Raw genomic sequence first — 15,920 nt, forward strand, 5'->3', positions numbered from 1 at the left:
AACCTTCTTCAGTTGGAGGCCGGATCCTCTGGCAACAATTTAGATGCATTCCTACAGTCTTGGTCGTTGGGGACTCTGTATGCGTTCCCTCCGTTTTGCATGATTCCAAGAGTGTTAATTCAGATCAAGCATCAGAAGGCGGAAGTGATCTTGGTGCCTCCCTGTTGGAAGGACCAATCCTGGTTCCCAGAAGAGATGATGATGTCATGCGATCTTCCAGCCTCTGTCCGGTCCTTCCCGAATCTATTACTGGACCCAGTGGGTCGTCCCCATCCGATGGTGGTGCAGGGCCTTCTGCCTGGAGACTTTCAGGTGATGTTAGCAAGCGCCGGGAGTTTCAGAAGAGGAAATGTTCTTCCTCTCACAATCTTTGGCTCCCTCTACCCACAAAAGGTATGAATCAGCCTGGCGACGCTGGGTTAGTAGGTGCTGTGAACAAGATGTGGCTCTCTTGGGGGCCGGAATTCAAGTAGTGGTGAATTTTCTGTCAGAATTAGCCAGTCAGGGTTTAGTTTACGGGAAAGTGAATAATTATAGATCAGCCATCTCAGCAGGTCACCCTCATAAAGAAGGAAAAGCAGTTGGTGAACATTCGATTGTATGTAGACTCTTACGAGGTATTAGATTAATTCGTCCTCCTCAACCTAAGTATTCGGAGTTATGGGATGTTAAGGTAATCTTACATTTTTTGAGGAATTGACCTTCTAATGAAGATCTTTCCCATAAACAAATATCAGCTAAATTAGCTACTTTGTTATGTTTGATATCTTGCAGAAGAGTATCGGATGTGAAGGCACTGGGCATTGCAGGTAGAGTATTTACACCTTCTGGGGTGTCTTTTACTATTTCTAAACATACTAAAAACTGCATCACGTTGTGTTTCCTCACAGTCCTGCTTTTCCTCACAATCATAAATTGTGTGTGGTCAAATGTTTAAAAGAATACGAAGATAAGACTCGTGAATTTCGAAGAGATTCAGCAGCTCAATTACTTATTTCACTACATAAACCTTTCCGCCCGGTCTCATCTGCAACTTTAGCCCGTTGGGTTAGATGGTTATTGATGGAAGCTGGTATAGATACTAGTCTTTTTGGGTCCCATCCTGAAGATATTATGGTCACGGCAGATCGGTCCTCTGATTCTACTTTTAAAGTATTCTATTGTAAACCGACTGTAGATGTAGCAACAAGAGTAATAGATCAACTTTAAATTAGCATAATCCGAACCCTCCGGTCCTGACATGGAAATAAAAATGTTCTCGATATTGCGTTAAGAATTTTAGATTCTATTAAGGACACAGAGGCGAGGATTATCCCACCCAGTGTTATTCATATGTACTTGAGTATATATATAGTATAATTCTATGAATATGTTTCAAGTCTTACCCACCCTATTAACTTAAATTGGTGGATTTTCTGGGTATTATTCCATCTTTTTTTCTATTCCTTAGGCTCTGATGGCAAAGCTGGTTGAAAATTTCACTCCGTAAGAGTAAGGAAACGGAAGTTCAGGTCTATCTCCAAGGACCTGGTTCATCTACTGGAGGCTGTTGGTTCCGGACTGTTGGACTGCGTTATCGTAAGCTCCATTGAACAAAGAAAGAGGAAAGACTGTGTTCTTTCAGGATTATATAGGGCAGGGACGCCTTATGATTGGACAGTTAAGGGCTAGGGCTCTTGGGATATGTATTTAAAGTTTTATTGTATTGTTATTGGCTTCTGTGCTTTAAGTCAGGAAAGAAAGAGAAGCATAATCCTCGCCCCGTGTCCTTAATAGAATCTAAAATTCTTAACGCGAGCTAGAAAATATTTAATCCTAGGGTGTGCTGGGGTGTTGGTGAGAGCCCATTACCAAAATGTGCAGGTGTGTTGGGAGTGTGTGTGTTTGGAGGGGGGAGGGTGCTGGGGGTGTCAAGGGTTAGCTAGAAATATAAAAACAAGCATTTGCAATGCAAGGGGTCTCGCATTTTCTCAAGTTAGAGCTCTTAGCGTTGTAAACTCCTAACCGGATTTTTCTTGCCACACACTTGAAAGAAAAAATACGAGCGCGGTCGTGCTATGTGATCACGCTGAAATTGAAAATAAAAAAACAGATCATGATCGCGCTATGTGAAACCCAGTGCGTTGGGGCTGAGTGGAAAATAAAAAGATAAAATAGAGCAGAAACCAGGCTGAAATGGAGCCTCATATGTTTTCAGTAGTTGGCTGGTGCGCTCGAGAAGGACTAAACACCAGAAAAGGCATGACGTATGCATGTCTTCCATTAATGAAATCAAGCGGATTTTAAAAGGCAAGCCCACAAACCAAGGAAAGTGACAGGCTTGACATGGGTGTGGTTAAAAACCCAAAGAGAGATTACAACAGGGACGGAGCGCTTGTGCGCACGACCCTCAAAAATATCACAGCAATCTCCTTTCCAGATACAAATCGCAGCATTAAGGCTGGCATGTCAATGACAGACTTATTATTTCATAAATCACACGTTGAGGGTTGAAACAGTCACCACCAATGGGAAGATCGATATTGCAGACCACCTGCAGCTTTTTAATCATTCATAATAATGTATGTTAAAAGTCTGACCATGAGTTAGCAAGAAGAAAATGTCAATAAAGTTCAAAAATATTTCCGGAGTGTCAGAAAGTAATAATTACAATTTACCATAAATCCACCTTAGATCCAAAAGGACACTTACCATAATGACCCAAACAGTAAAGAGACAGATTATCTTCACCTCAGGTTGTTATGTTTTGTTATGAAGATTTGTATGGCACTGAAAGCACTGGGGCATCCTGGCAGGGGGTATCCTGCCTCCTATGAAGGGGACACTATGGTGATAGGGGTCTAACACAAAATCAAGTTTTTCAGTATCTTGCAAAGTTCTAGGAAGGAAGAGGATCTAATGTGGAATTGGAGGTCGTTCAAGGTTTTAAGATTCAGGTAAGAAAAGTGTGACCTTCGGTTTTGGCTTTTTGGATGTGGGGAAGGTGGGTGACCAGGAGGTTGAGAAAGCTGAGGTGTCTGTTCGGACTGTAAACGTTGAGGCTGGTTTTCAGCCTTGGTCGTGCCTTGGTTCTGCAGTGCTCTGTCTATGAGGATGAAGATTTGGGTAAATCAATGGAGGTTTCTGAGGTGCTTTGCTTTGACAGAGCTGAATGGGAAGTTAATAATGAGTCTTGCTGCTGCGTTTTGAATTACTTGGATTATTTTACTGAGTTCTGATGCAGAGGGAGTTTCCGTAGTCAAGCCGGCTGGTGATGAGTGCTTGAGTGAGGGATCTTTGAGTGTTTAGCAGGGGCCATCTGAAAACTTTCTTCAAGAGTTTGAGGGTGTAGAAGCAGGTGGAGGTGACTGTGTTGGCCTGGTTAGACATTGAGAGTGGCTTGTTGGCCATTATCTCTAGGTTCCTGTACAGTTACACAAGGAGTGGGATTGGTGCAACTTCTGAAGGCCACTAGCCTGAGGACCAAAGGAAGTTGTGTTTTCCAAAGACCCCCTCTGTCTTGTTAGAGTTGAGTTTCAAGCAGTTGATCTGACATCCAGTTAAGAATTGAGGGTTTTGTCAGAGAGGCAGAGGATGAGCTCCACCTCAGCTGTGTAGGACACTTAAAGGGAAAAATATTTGCCTATCCTTCAAACAGAAGAAAAAGGAGAACATGCTACCAAGAATTACAGTTTCTAGCACTCAAGTACTTAGGTTCCATTGAGGGTTTCATAAGATGCTTAAAGTCAAAAAGACAAACTCAGAGGAAGTGGATAAAGAACTGAACACAAGACAAATGAATCCAACTCCATATCACAAATTAAGTGCAATTACTACATATTAAAGATGGGCTGACCAACACTCACTAAACATAGAATGACTCTCTTACCACAATTGGCCAGATCAAGGAAAAAGAATGCCACATTTCAGGCAAGGATGAAACATGGTTTAAACACTAAACATTTCCTATTATGAGTTGTTTCTGCACGCATTAGATGAAGGAGATAGTATCCGTTGTGCTGCCTTGGACCGACACACATCTACAACCTTCCAGTTGAGTTGGATTCATAACTAAATGATTCACACCAAACATAATTACGTACCTCATTCAAGAAGTATTTGCAGCAGGCTACAGGTTCTCTCTGTGTGAGAGTCTTAAGTTCTGCATTTGAACATAGTGTCTCAAAAATAAGGGATGAACCTTTCAACCTTTGAAAAACACCTTAAAAACCAACAGAGCTAAGCTGGTGCAGTGCATGGCAGGCATTGTTGTTACCCAAATGTCATAAGACCATTGTAAGATTGAAACAGATTCTTACGCTGACAAGAAAAAGCTGGGCAGAACACAGCAATGAAGTTCCATTTGACTTATAGGTTGGTGTTCTCAAATAAAAACAGCATACTGAGCCCTAACCAATATGGTGCCAACAACTTGACAGAGTTGAAGAATTTGAAGAATCACAATTTTCAAGGCAAACTTGCAAAAACAAATAGAAAGCCAACAGTCAAAGGAGACCACAGGAATTGCATCAAAACACTGCATTGTAACATAGACAAAACTCCAGACAAGACACCATTAAAGGAATAAACAATAAAGTTTAACTAACAAATGGTATCAGAAAAAGGGCCAACATTACAAGACTGTTAGTATTTGATAGAAAGGAGTCTTAAGATACTAGTTATAATAATCTGTTATTTAAATGGTGCTTTCATGAACATGCTTTGCATTGAAATTTCCATGAACAATTAATAATCTCCAATCAAAACTAACACTCCTTTTATTGACCTCAGAGGGCCGCATGGCTGAGATGAGCTTGCTGAGATTCGAACCCTGAGGCCTGAAGTTCACATCCAGAACTCAGCAGTGAGTGCTAAACTTGTTCAGCTATCTTACTGGCTTAGTGCAGGCTGGCTAAGTGATCAAAAAGAGCATACAACGCTCCATACAATAATGAGATAATCATTCAATGGGCTTTTTCATGGGCATTTTCAGCATCTTTAGTCATCCCAGGCGCCTTAGCAAATGCACGCTTGACAACTATTAAAGCAACCACATCCATCCAAGTCATTATGGACACTGTTTCTGGTCCTGGGCTTTTGTATGATAGCCTAATTTGAAATCAGTGATTTGTAGGTGATAATTTCAAGACTGGAGACAGTGTCTATAGTGTCCTGGCACTTTAGGAACAGTGCCACTGTAGGAAAACTCCTGTTAGCCGTAATGAATATCCTGTGCAGATACAGTGCAAGGAGACGTTGTTCAAAACTTTAAGCAATCATAGACCTAGAGCGAAGCAAATTGGAGACATAAATAAGGGCCAGATGTACGTAAAAAGCAATTTGCGACTTGCAATTTGCGAGTCCCTGCGACTCGCAATTTGCAAGTCGCAAATTGCTATGCAGTACGGTGTCTCAGACACCGACTGCAACTCGCAATGGGGTCGCAATGACCCACCTCATTAATATTAATGAGGTGGGTCGCAAATTGCGGCCCCATTGCGAGTATAGGCACTCGCTAACATGGAGGCCTGCTGACGTCAGCAGGCCTCCATGTTAGCGACCTGCTGTTCAATAAAGCAGTTTTTTTTTTTTTGAAGTGTAGCCCGTTTTCCCTAAGGGAAAACGAGCTGCACTCCAAAAAAAAACGAAACCTTTAGTTTCGGATTTTTCAGGGCAGGGAGTGGTCCCTTGGACCACTCCCTGCCCTGAAAAAATAATATGGGGTCCAGTCACAAAGGGGAAGGGGTCCCATGGGGACCCCTTCCCGTTTGCGAGTGGGTTACCATCCACTTCAAGTGGATGGTAACTGCGACTCCATTTGCGACCGCGTACGCGGTCGCAAATGGAGTTGCATACCACTCCGACTCGCAAATAGGAAGGGAACACCCCTTCCTATTTGCGACTCTGAAATGCATTTTGCGAGTCGGTCTCGACTCGCAAAATGCATTTCTGCATAGCAAACTCAGGTTTGCGAGTCGCAAACAGCGATTTTCGCTGTTTGCGAGTCGCAAACCATTTGCTACATCTGGCCCTAAGTGTCCTCATGAACTGAGAACCCATTATGAAGGGGTCTGACTGTTTGAGGTAGGATATTGTCTCAGTTAGCACTGAAGTACCCCACAATGAGAACAAGGTGGAACAACTAGAAAGCTGCTGTTCTGATGTCAGCACAGTTGTGACAGACGGTCCAGTCGCAATTCAATTGGCACTGATGCTGGCCAAAGGATAGGAAAACAATACATGGAGACAGACTCTCAGAATGAGAGGCCTAGTGCAAAGAGCTGAAGGCCTGGACCTGGAAGCCTTTGTTGAAGACTTGTTTTCGTCACATCTTGGGGTGACTATAATGAGGTACACCTTGGCATGGAGGAGGTGTCTATGCAAGACTTTAAATGTGCTGTGTTTTAAGCAACCTAGAAAACTTGGATGAGCCTTAAACAGATAAACTCTGACCTGAGAAGATAAGTTACAGGTGGACTTATCGCTTTGTGGCTCCTTTTCAATATGGAAATAAAGCCTATCACTTTAGGAAGTGATTGGAGGTGGCTGATTGTCGCTCAGAGAAGGTGTGAAGGTTGCAGCAAGATCTTTATACATACTTAAGACAGACATTTTCCAAATTGAGTTGTGCCTGTAAATATTCAGGAGGGTTATTCTCTTCACTGGTGGTTGATGTGTGGAGTGGATTCAGGTTTAATATTAAGCATTGCTGTGGGAGCAGTAATCTATTTTTATGAATCACAGACTGCCCCTGAGATATGTGTAGGCTTCAGAGGGATTTTAGAGAGCCATCTCTATTACGTGGTAAAAACTAATTATGTATCCTAAAGGTCTTGATAATTTTGCTGAATATAGAACATTGATGATCCCACCAAATAGACCCAACATATGGCACTCTGTTCCTCAAACTCATCCAAGATTACCACCTTGCAGGAAACACCCCTTTTCTTTAGACATATGGGCTTTTAAATATTTGATTGCAATAGAGACAAGGAGGAGATTTATTTAATGGTTAGGGGCATCAGCAGAGGTAAGAGCATAATTGTTAAGAGGATGTACGTCACCAACGTGGGCCTTGTTGGATAGTTGTTACATTTTCTGCTAGTGCTAGCTGGCTTTGAGTCTGGAGAAGTTATATTGACTGGGGACTTAATTCTGTCTGGTACAGGGCCAAGGACAGGTTGGGCAGTAATGTAAGCTCATCTGTGGTGTTTTCTAGATGATTGAAGCTTTTATTAGCTGTCCTGGGTCTCTGGCATATTTAGTGAGAAATTACCCTGGACAGTAGAGTGTATCATTCTTCTTGCTTGTCTGTCACACCTCCTCCTGCGTATACTATGTAGCAGTGACAAGCAGTTTAATCTTAGTTTTGGACACAAGGGTGGAGGTGAATTCAAGATCAGACCATACTCCTGTCTTATTAGTGATGGATCTCACTGTTAATTCCTTTAAATGGCCACTGAGGATCTTGCACCCATAATTGAAGAGGGAAAGAAATGGCCATTCATATTAAGAATTATTTTGAGTTAACGGGCAGATGAGGTGTCTTAGACAAGAATATAGGATACTTTTGAGGTGATTACTAGAGGCAGGTTCAGAGCTGTAATGCCAGGGCTACGAAAAATCCACTGATTAGACCCTGTTAAATTGGCGGAAGAGCTGAAGCCACCTGAGTCTGATTTAAAAACAACATGCCATTATTAAGATAGATGATGAGACATAGAAGAGGTCATATTAGAACAGTATTCACCAATACGGAAGAGGGTATATTTCTTCACTTAAAGAAAACTTCATGTTACCAGGGTAACAAAGTTGGGACATTTCTGGCCCACTGCCTAAGAGAGGAAGTGGAACATTCCTATGCAGAAATATTAGATTGGCGAGTGGGAGTTTGCTGATGACCAAGGAAGTTAAAACTGAGCAAACTTCCTCTTCAGAACCGGGCAATTATGTTTCTAGGTCAAAGTTTCTAAAGATGCTCCATCCAAGTCCTCATTTCTAGAAGAACCCACCATTGTCAAAGAAGTTCAGGGAACAATTAATTCATTGATGTACCACTGGTTCAGTGGGTTTATCAAACTATTTTTACAAGGCCTATTCTGCCTTACTGCCCCCTAAATAGGTGTTTCTTATTGACACTTTTGCTTTACTTAATATTGATGCCAAATAATACACTATTTATCCAGGCTACCAGACTAGAGCATACACTCCCAGATGTGACCCACCCCAATGAATGTGGGTTTATCAAAGGCAGACAGACACATGACAAGGTGTGCAGGAAAAAACACCTCATTCAGAACCTTAAGGTAAGGACGTTCCTAGCACTGGTGATGTCAAAATTCAAACAGACTTGATTAGGTGGGTTTGTACTCTCTGAAGAAAGTTGTGGAATAATTCCTTGGTGATATTATGATGTATTGCACCTCCCAAGTTACCTCTCTAGTGTTATTAAAATCAGATACACTTAATTCAGGGGCACCACACAAGTACACAGCTTTAGATTAATTATTTTATTTAAATACTTATATTTATTAATTATACGTGGTTCTAAACCTCATACCGTTCTTATTATAAAAAAAACTTAGTTCTAGATCCCTATGTACCTACCCTCTATCCCTACCTCACATCTATCTCTCTCTGCCCTTTCTCACAACCTCTCTCTTCCCTCTTTCTCCCTCAGCTCTCACCAACTCACCTCTCTCTGCAACTCATTTCTGTTTCCATTTCACCACCCTGTATCTTTCCCCCATCTACATCCCCTCTTTCTCAACTTCCTATTTCCTTACCTCACCTCAACCTCTCTGTACCTCACCACACTCTAACCTACTTTCTCTACCTCATTTCTCTGTCTACCTCACATTTCTCTCACTATGTAGCCTATGTAGTTTATTTTCTTCTTTTTCCCTCTATCTCACATCTCTCACTACTTTTTTCCTTTCTCACAAACTCTTTTTCTCTAACATTCTTTTTCCCTATCATTACCTCCTTTCTGTCTCATCTCTCTATACCCCCTGCTCTATTACATCTCACCTTGTGTTCCTCCCCTCTCTATATGTTTCTCTATAATTATATTAATACATGCCTCACATCTTTGGTCTCTACTCCTCATTGTACCTAACCAGTCTCTCTCTAACCATGCTCTTTCCCTTCTACTGTATCAACCTCTATTTTTCAACCCCAGTCTGTCTCTTGGCTTCTCTTCTTTTTCGTCTGCACATTTCTCTTAATACCCATCACCACTCTTTACACCTTTTTCTCTGCCTCACTATTCCCTTTCCCAATGTGTTATTTTATACCTCATTTTTCATTGTGCTCCTCTATCTACCTCTCCAATTTCTCCATCTTCCATCTACTTCTACCTTGTTCTGCGTCGAATTCTCTTCAACCCATCTCTCTTTATACCTTACTTTTCTCTTGGCCTCAACTCTTGACATTCCCCAGCCCTGTCTCACTCCATCATCCTACATTGTATTATCATTTCTCTAGTTCTCTCTCCCTTTTCTTCCTTATTATTGAGCATTACCAAAGATTACTTGAGACTCTCTTGCTCTACCTACCTCTTCATTTTTATATCTTCCTACCTCACATCTTTCAGCTTACCTCATCTACGTCTCCACCTCACTTATCTTGACTTCCCCTATCTCGATGTGCCATTCATTTTACAAATCTGTCCTTATTCTGTCTTCTGCCGCCTCCCAGAAGCTGAACATACCCAACTGGTCAGAGAAATGTACCTAGAGAAAGAGGAGAGGGGAAAGGGCAGTGGGCAGGATTTAATGGGAAAATGATCACATTTCACCTGAAGGAATGATGGACATTACTCAGAGCAGTGCTTTGCTTCTACCTGTTGCAGTAGGAATGGCCGTTGCAAAGGACGATTGGGTTGTGAATTTCTGGTACTGTTTGGTTAGCAGAATCGCCTCAGCTCTATATTGTTTTGTTTTATGAGAATTTGAATTAGCTGAAAATGGGTGATCAAATTAAATTGGTCCTCTACTGAGGGGGGAAGGGGTTAAAATATGTCTTGTCCATGGCCCCAAAAATCCTTAAGAAAGCACTGCTATGACGGCTTAACTAGCAGTGTAAGAGAGAAGCTTCCAAGGAAAGAATTAGAAATGTGGGAAGAAATGTTATACATGTTAAAAATTAAGAGTGAATTTCTGTGGATGATTGCACAGACATGTGGATTCACATAGAGAGGTTTAATTACCGGATAACCTCTTCCTAGGGACAGGAGCTGCTATACGAACAAACCTTTTACCAATGTGAAGACAGGAATCAATTCCCTCTGTGGTATGAGGGCTATCTGCATTCATCACATGATAAAGAGGTAGGCTGGTGGCAGCAAAAGCAAAAGCAAAAACTGTGCATCAATCAGCCACTTTCATACATCAGTTCCTAAAAGTTGTGTTTTTCCTTTTCAATACATTGTACAATTATTTCAATAAGATAGCTTCAATTTGTGTTGATGTTTTTGCCAACCCTCCAGGTGAATCAATATGCTTTTGCACTTGTTTTAATCTCAGAACCAAAAGATGAACCCATCTTGAAACTATTTTTGTATTCTTTTGTTTACTTTACAATGAGTTGCATTGTATCAATTTTGAAACTTTGAGTTTCCTATTTGCAGCATTGTGTAGTTTTACTATAATCATCCTCTCACCTCTTGGTCTAAATGTCGAAGGGCACTGGCAAATGTTCAAGTTCTGTCGAGATTTGATGTAAAAAAAACAGTTTAATAAGGACATATTCTCTATGTTTTTATATGTGATTAAATGCTTCAAGATATACTGATTTGTAATCATGAATAACATTCTTGAAGCAGTTATAAGCAGATGTAATAAATAATCAAGAATTGATACCTGAGGGCCCCTGGACTATGTAACTTTTCCTGGATTGTCCTGGATTGCCTCCCAGGCCTCATTATTCAGTAGCCCCCAACTGAAAGGTAAATATTCTGAGATCTACCAGTGACATCAGAATTTGTGTTACATAATCTTTGAAATGGAAGTAATCTTGTTCATGGTACAATTTCAACTTAAATTTACCATAGGAATTCATACTTTTTTCATTCAGATGCCTCAAAATAAGTAAGGGGCACTGAAAAGTGCACAATGCCCCCCTTGTCACGGGTGTAATTTCCAATGGTGGAGGGGCACTGCTTTTTTATTTTCAAAAAGAAAATCCTGCTTTAATATTTTGTTTTTGAAAATAAAATAAAAAGTTGCAAGTTTGACACAAGGTTCCATCATATTGACAGAGCCATCTGCAAACGTACAATGGATTGGCTGGGACCACCATGAAGGTGGTTCCTATCAGTGCTAGAAATGACCACGGGGCTGCAGACCTTTCAAAATCTGGCAGGAGGCACCTCTGTCAGTGCAACATGGTAATTTACTCCTTTAACCTGGTGAAGGACAGTCTGCTCGACAAGATTTAAATTAGGCCCTTAGTTCTGACATATTGGTGACATAACATTTTTTGGATCAATATAAATGTTCTGTATCTCAGGTACCTTGAAGACAAAGAATATGTGCCTGTTCGAAAATAGATTGAAATGTATCTGCAAAGTGATTGTTTCAATGTTCAAGCAGATAATTTGTATTCCATAGTCTTAGATTAAAACTGGGGACATTTATTGGTTTACTTGATATAGAATGATTGGCACCAACTCCACTTAGCAGAATCCCATTGTCAGGACTTTGGTTAAATGTTGCTGTGTTTGAGTTTGTGTTTCCTCACAGGGATGCATAGTTATTAATTTCCACCACCCCTTTGATTGTATTTAATTTTTAATGCTATTTATTGAATGGGAATAAATGCCAAAACCAGCAACCTGAAGAGCTTCAGTATTATGTGGAATCATCTTTCAGGTTTCATTTGTTTAAAAAATATTACACCTGCCTTAAGCTGTTTTTACAACTTATGCCAGTTCAACGATTCCTATGTTTAGTATTCAAAACATTTAGTAGAGAAGGAATATGCAAAATCTGTGTTATTATCATTTAATTCATGTAATAAGGGGTATAATTTGCAAATGAATGATTGAATATTCATATTTGTGTGTCATACTTTACCCCTTGTTTTGTTATTCCTTGTCTATCATTGCTAGTTGGTAATTCACCAGGTGAATTTTGAGTATTACTAATCACAGTCAACACTTTCATATCAAGGCTGAACAGTTTAGCTCCTCCTGGACCTAAAAGTATAAAAGAGTTTTCATTCTACACAAGATGAACTAAAACAAACCTCTTATTTAGGAACAATCTTAATCTAAAAAACAAACCTATTTATCACCCTGACCTGGTCTGTAAATCTGCTACAAGTGATGACAGATCCTCAGGCCAAAGAGTTCTTAAATCACATTTGACTCTTCTTTCAAAACTTTCACACAGCCTATTACCTTCCTTAGTACTTTTACTTTTCTACTAATGTCCTTGATCATTTTCATATTCTTTTGCAGTCTTCAAAATAGGATAGAGTTTGTATTCCTTAGTTTCACTGTCTGTACGTTCTACATATGTACATCTTTGTTTTTTGGCAGTATACTATTTTAATATGACTTGTTATTCAATTCTGGGAGCATGAATGTAATTTTTTTAATTTTAATATTTGAATGAAATCTGCACTAGCTGCCTTGTTCCTAAAGTAACAATTGAGGTATTTATAATCTTAGTAAAGATATCCAATTAAAGTTCCTGTGTTCCAAGAGATTTCCACAGTAGTCTTGTGTTTGACAATCAGCATTATTCAGTGATTCCATCCAAGCTGAATGCAACATTGTTTCTACTTGAGGAGGATTCGTTGACCTTGATAGTGTGTATATTTTCCTTGGATTCCATGGATTCCAAGGGCAATAGTAAGTGCCCAATTACCATAATGAATTATCAGTTGACACACCATCTTGAGTATAATCAAAGACATTATTGTGAGGCAATTCCTCCCCACTGTACCAGAGGAAATCAGGGAAGATGCATTTTCCTTGAGGTGTTGGAGCAACAGGTTTTGAAACAACTAGAGAAAACCCAATGTGTAGACCTTCACCTAACCAAGTGAACTGCTTCCTGCACTTGATTTTTATCCACAGCTTGTAGTGTCAAATTTTATATTTTTATACCATAAGGGACACAAATCAGTGGCTCATTTGCTGTGCAACTAATCAGTGATGCATCTTGTTTGGTTATTGAAGAATTACTCACTTCTTTTACTGGAAATATGTACTTGGAATTATTACTCTTGCGATCTAATTTGTCATCAAAATGAACATTCACAATATTTCCATTCATTTTATTGACTTCCTGTCCTTCACATTGGCGTGAGCAATGTACATGTACAATTCAGTCACTCTGGAGAAGCAAATTAGGGTCAATGTCAGCAATAAGATGTTGTGTCTCTGGGACTCTCCTGATCTGTTATTTACTTTGTTTGAATCTCATGTAATTGTCCTGGAACACAGCTGTATGGATTTTTTGTTTCCTCAGCTATTTCATTCAATGCACTGTGGTGCAAGGATGCCTGCGTTGGCACAGGCAGCTTATTTCAGCGCGGCGCAGGGGGAAACGTGGGGGTGCGCCGTAGTCCTGTAAATACGGCGCATCCTTGCAGCACCGTGCTGCGCCACTTTTGAATAAATCAGGGCCTGTGTACCTTTGCCCTTCAGCTAAATTAGAGATTACATGCCCTTAAAGAAAAAGCATGGTCTGTTTTTTCTCCCAAGGTCCCCCTTCCCATGAGCTTTCCACTAAACTGCCCCCGAAATCAGACAAGATTTAGAACAAGAACATCTGTGGTTCCATAATGTGGTGGTCATTGTTAGGTGCTGGCTACAATAAACACTCTCAACATAAGCAAGTCAACGCCGTGTCCTCCGCCTGCTTCCTCACCCTCCGCATGCTCCGCAAGATCTTCCGCTGGATGCCCGCCGACACCAGAAAAACCGTGACCCACGCCCTCGTCACGAGCCGCCTGGACTACGGCAACACCCTCTACGCCGGGACCACAGCCAAACTCCAAAATCGCCTGCAACGCATTCAAAACGCCTCGGCCCGCCTCATCCTCGACATACCCCGCAGCAGCCACATCTCCGCACACCTGAGACACCTGCACTGGCTCCCAGTCAGCAAAAGGATCACCTTCCGACTTCTCACCCACGCACACAAAGCCCTCCACGACAAGGGACCGGAATACCTCAACAGACGCCTCAGCTTCTACGTCCCCACCCGCCTCCTCCGCTCCTCTGGCCTCGCACTCGCTGCTGTCCCTCGCATCCGCCGCTCCACGGCGGGTGGGAGATCTTTCTCCTTCCTGGCGGCCAAGACCTGGAGCTCCCTCCCCACCAGCCTCAGGACCACCCAGGACCACTCCGCTTTCCGGAGACTCCTAAAGACCTGGCTGTTCGAGCAGCGATAACCCCTCCTTTTTCCCCTAGCGCATTGAGACCCGCACGGGTGAGTAGCACGCTTTATAAATGTTAATGATTTGATTTGATTTGATTTGATTTGAAGCACCAATGCTTGACTTACTGTGTCCAACATGAAAGAATTTCTCCTGTGAATCCACTCTGCTGATCCCATACAAGAAAAAGACTTACCTGAAGTCGCAAGGCGATTGTTCAGAAGGGAGAACTTGGAGCTGGAAATCCTGGAAAGAGAAGAAGAGACCAGCATTTCAAAAGCCTGGTTTAGAGACTTCCATCTAGCGGCAGATATCATTCAAAGGGATATTCAAGACTGTTTTTGAAAATAACCACAAGGCATTATAACTATCAAGAACTAAGGATAGCTTTCAGCTTTGAGTTTCAAAGATTCAAGCCACAATATCAAAACAAGTCAATGTCTTGAAGGAAAGGCAAGGATAGAAGTAGTGTATTAACACATGACATGTAGAGCTAAGATGTTCATCATAGGGATCTACTGAAGGCATTTATGTGCATTTGGCTACAGAAGACAAAGTCTGAAGTTCAATAGAAAGGTTAAATCCGAGCAGATTTGAACCCATGTGAGACATAACTCTAGGTAAGAACCTCTGAAGAAGTGTATGTAACAATCCATGTTTAGTGCATTGTATGCACAAAACTGTTGCATTGTTACGAGTAAATAGTAACATGACTGTTGATGCCTCAATAAACCAGGTCAAGAAGGATTTGCTTGAGAGGAAACTGGATCAATCAACCGGTTGGAATAATAGTCGGGGAAGGTGTCATCTTATTAGTCTCTGCTCTCTCCCAACCCCCGTCCCACTTTCGGGCTGCACACATTAGCTCAGAATTACCATGGCTGGACTGGACAATCCAAAAGGAGAGTGATGGGGTTCACATTACTTCCTCTGCCGCTCTAAAACATCCAGGTGAGTTTTTATTGACAGCACTACAAGGGCATCTTTCTGAATTCTTACTTTAGGCCTGATTTAGAGCTTGGCAGAGGGGTTACTCCGTTACAAAGGTGATGGATATCCCGTTCGCTGAAATATAAATCTAATAGGATATAATGGAATTTATATTTCGACAGACAGGATATCCCCACCACTGCCAAACTCTAAATCAGGGACTATGAACCTCACTACGAGGCTGGCGGTCAGACCTCCAGAGTTCTGCCAGCCCTGCCGGGATTGTTGATCCCGATGGCCTGGCGGTGGCGGAGATCATAATCCTCCAGGGCTGCGCTGCATGAAAAGGCTGGTGGAGAACAGGTGCAGGGGGCCACAGGCGGGCCCCTGCACTGCCCATTCACTTGGCATGGGCAGTGCAGGCCCCCCCTGCCCAGTACCATCGCAATATTCACTGTCTGAATGAACATTGCGAGGGTGCTGGTGCACACTGCGGGCCACAGCATTGCCACTCGATTACAACAATGCTGTAGCCTGTTTCCTGCTAGGCCGGCCAGCGGAAACCAAGGTTTACTTCCACCGATCTAGTGGGAAACTCCTAATAAGTCCAGTGGGGT

At 41.7% G+C, this 15,920-nt stretch overlaps 1 long non-coding RNA gene across 1 annotated transcript in view; it reads left to right on the forward strand.

Annotated features, from left to right (window-relative positions):
- Positions 1–1,445: 1,445 nt before the first annotated feature.
- LOC138302203 (uncharacterized) overlaps positions 1,446–15,920 on the forward strand; it is a 151,682-nt gene continuing 137,207 nt past the window's right edge. The window contains exon 1 of the long non-coding RNA XR_011205337.1: positions 1,446–1,578. This is a non-coding gene — a long non-coding RNA (uncharacterized lncRNA). The remainder of the gene's footprint in view (positions 1,579–15,920) is intronic.

This window comes from Pleurodeles waltl, chromosome 6, assembly GCF_031143425.1.
Source record: "Pleurodeles waltl isolate 20211129_DDA chromosome 6, aPleWal1.hap1.20221129, whole genome shotgun sequence".
NCBI classification, from domain to species: Eukaryota; Metazoa; Chordata; class Amphibia; order Caudata; family Salamandridae; genus Pleurodeles; species Pleurodeles waltl.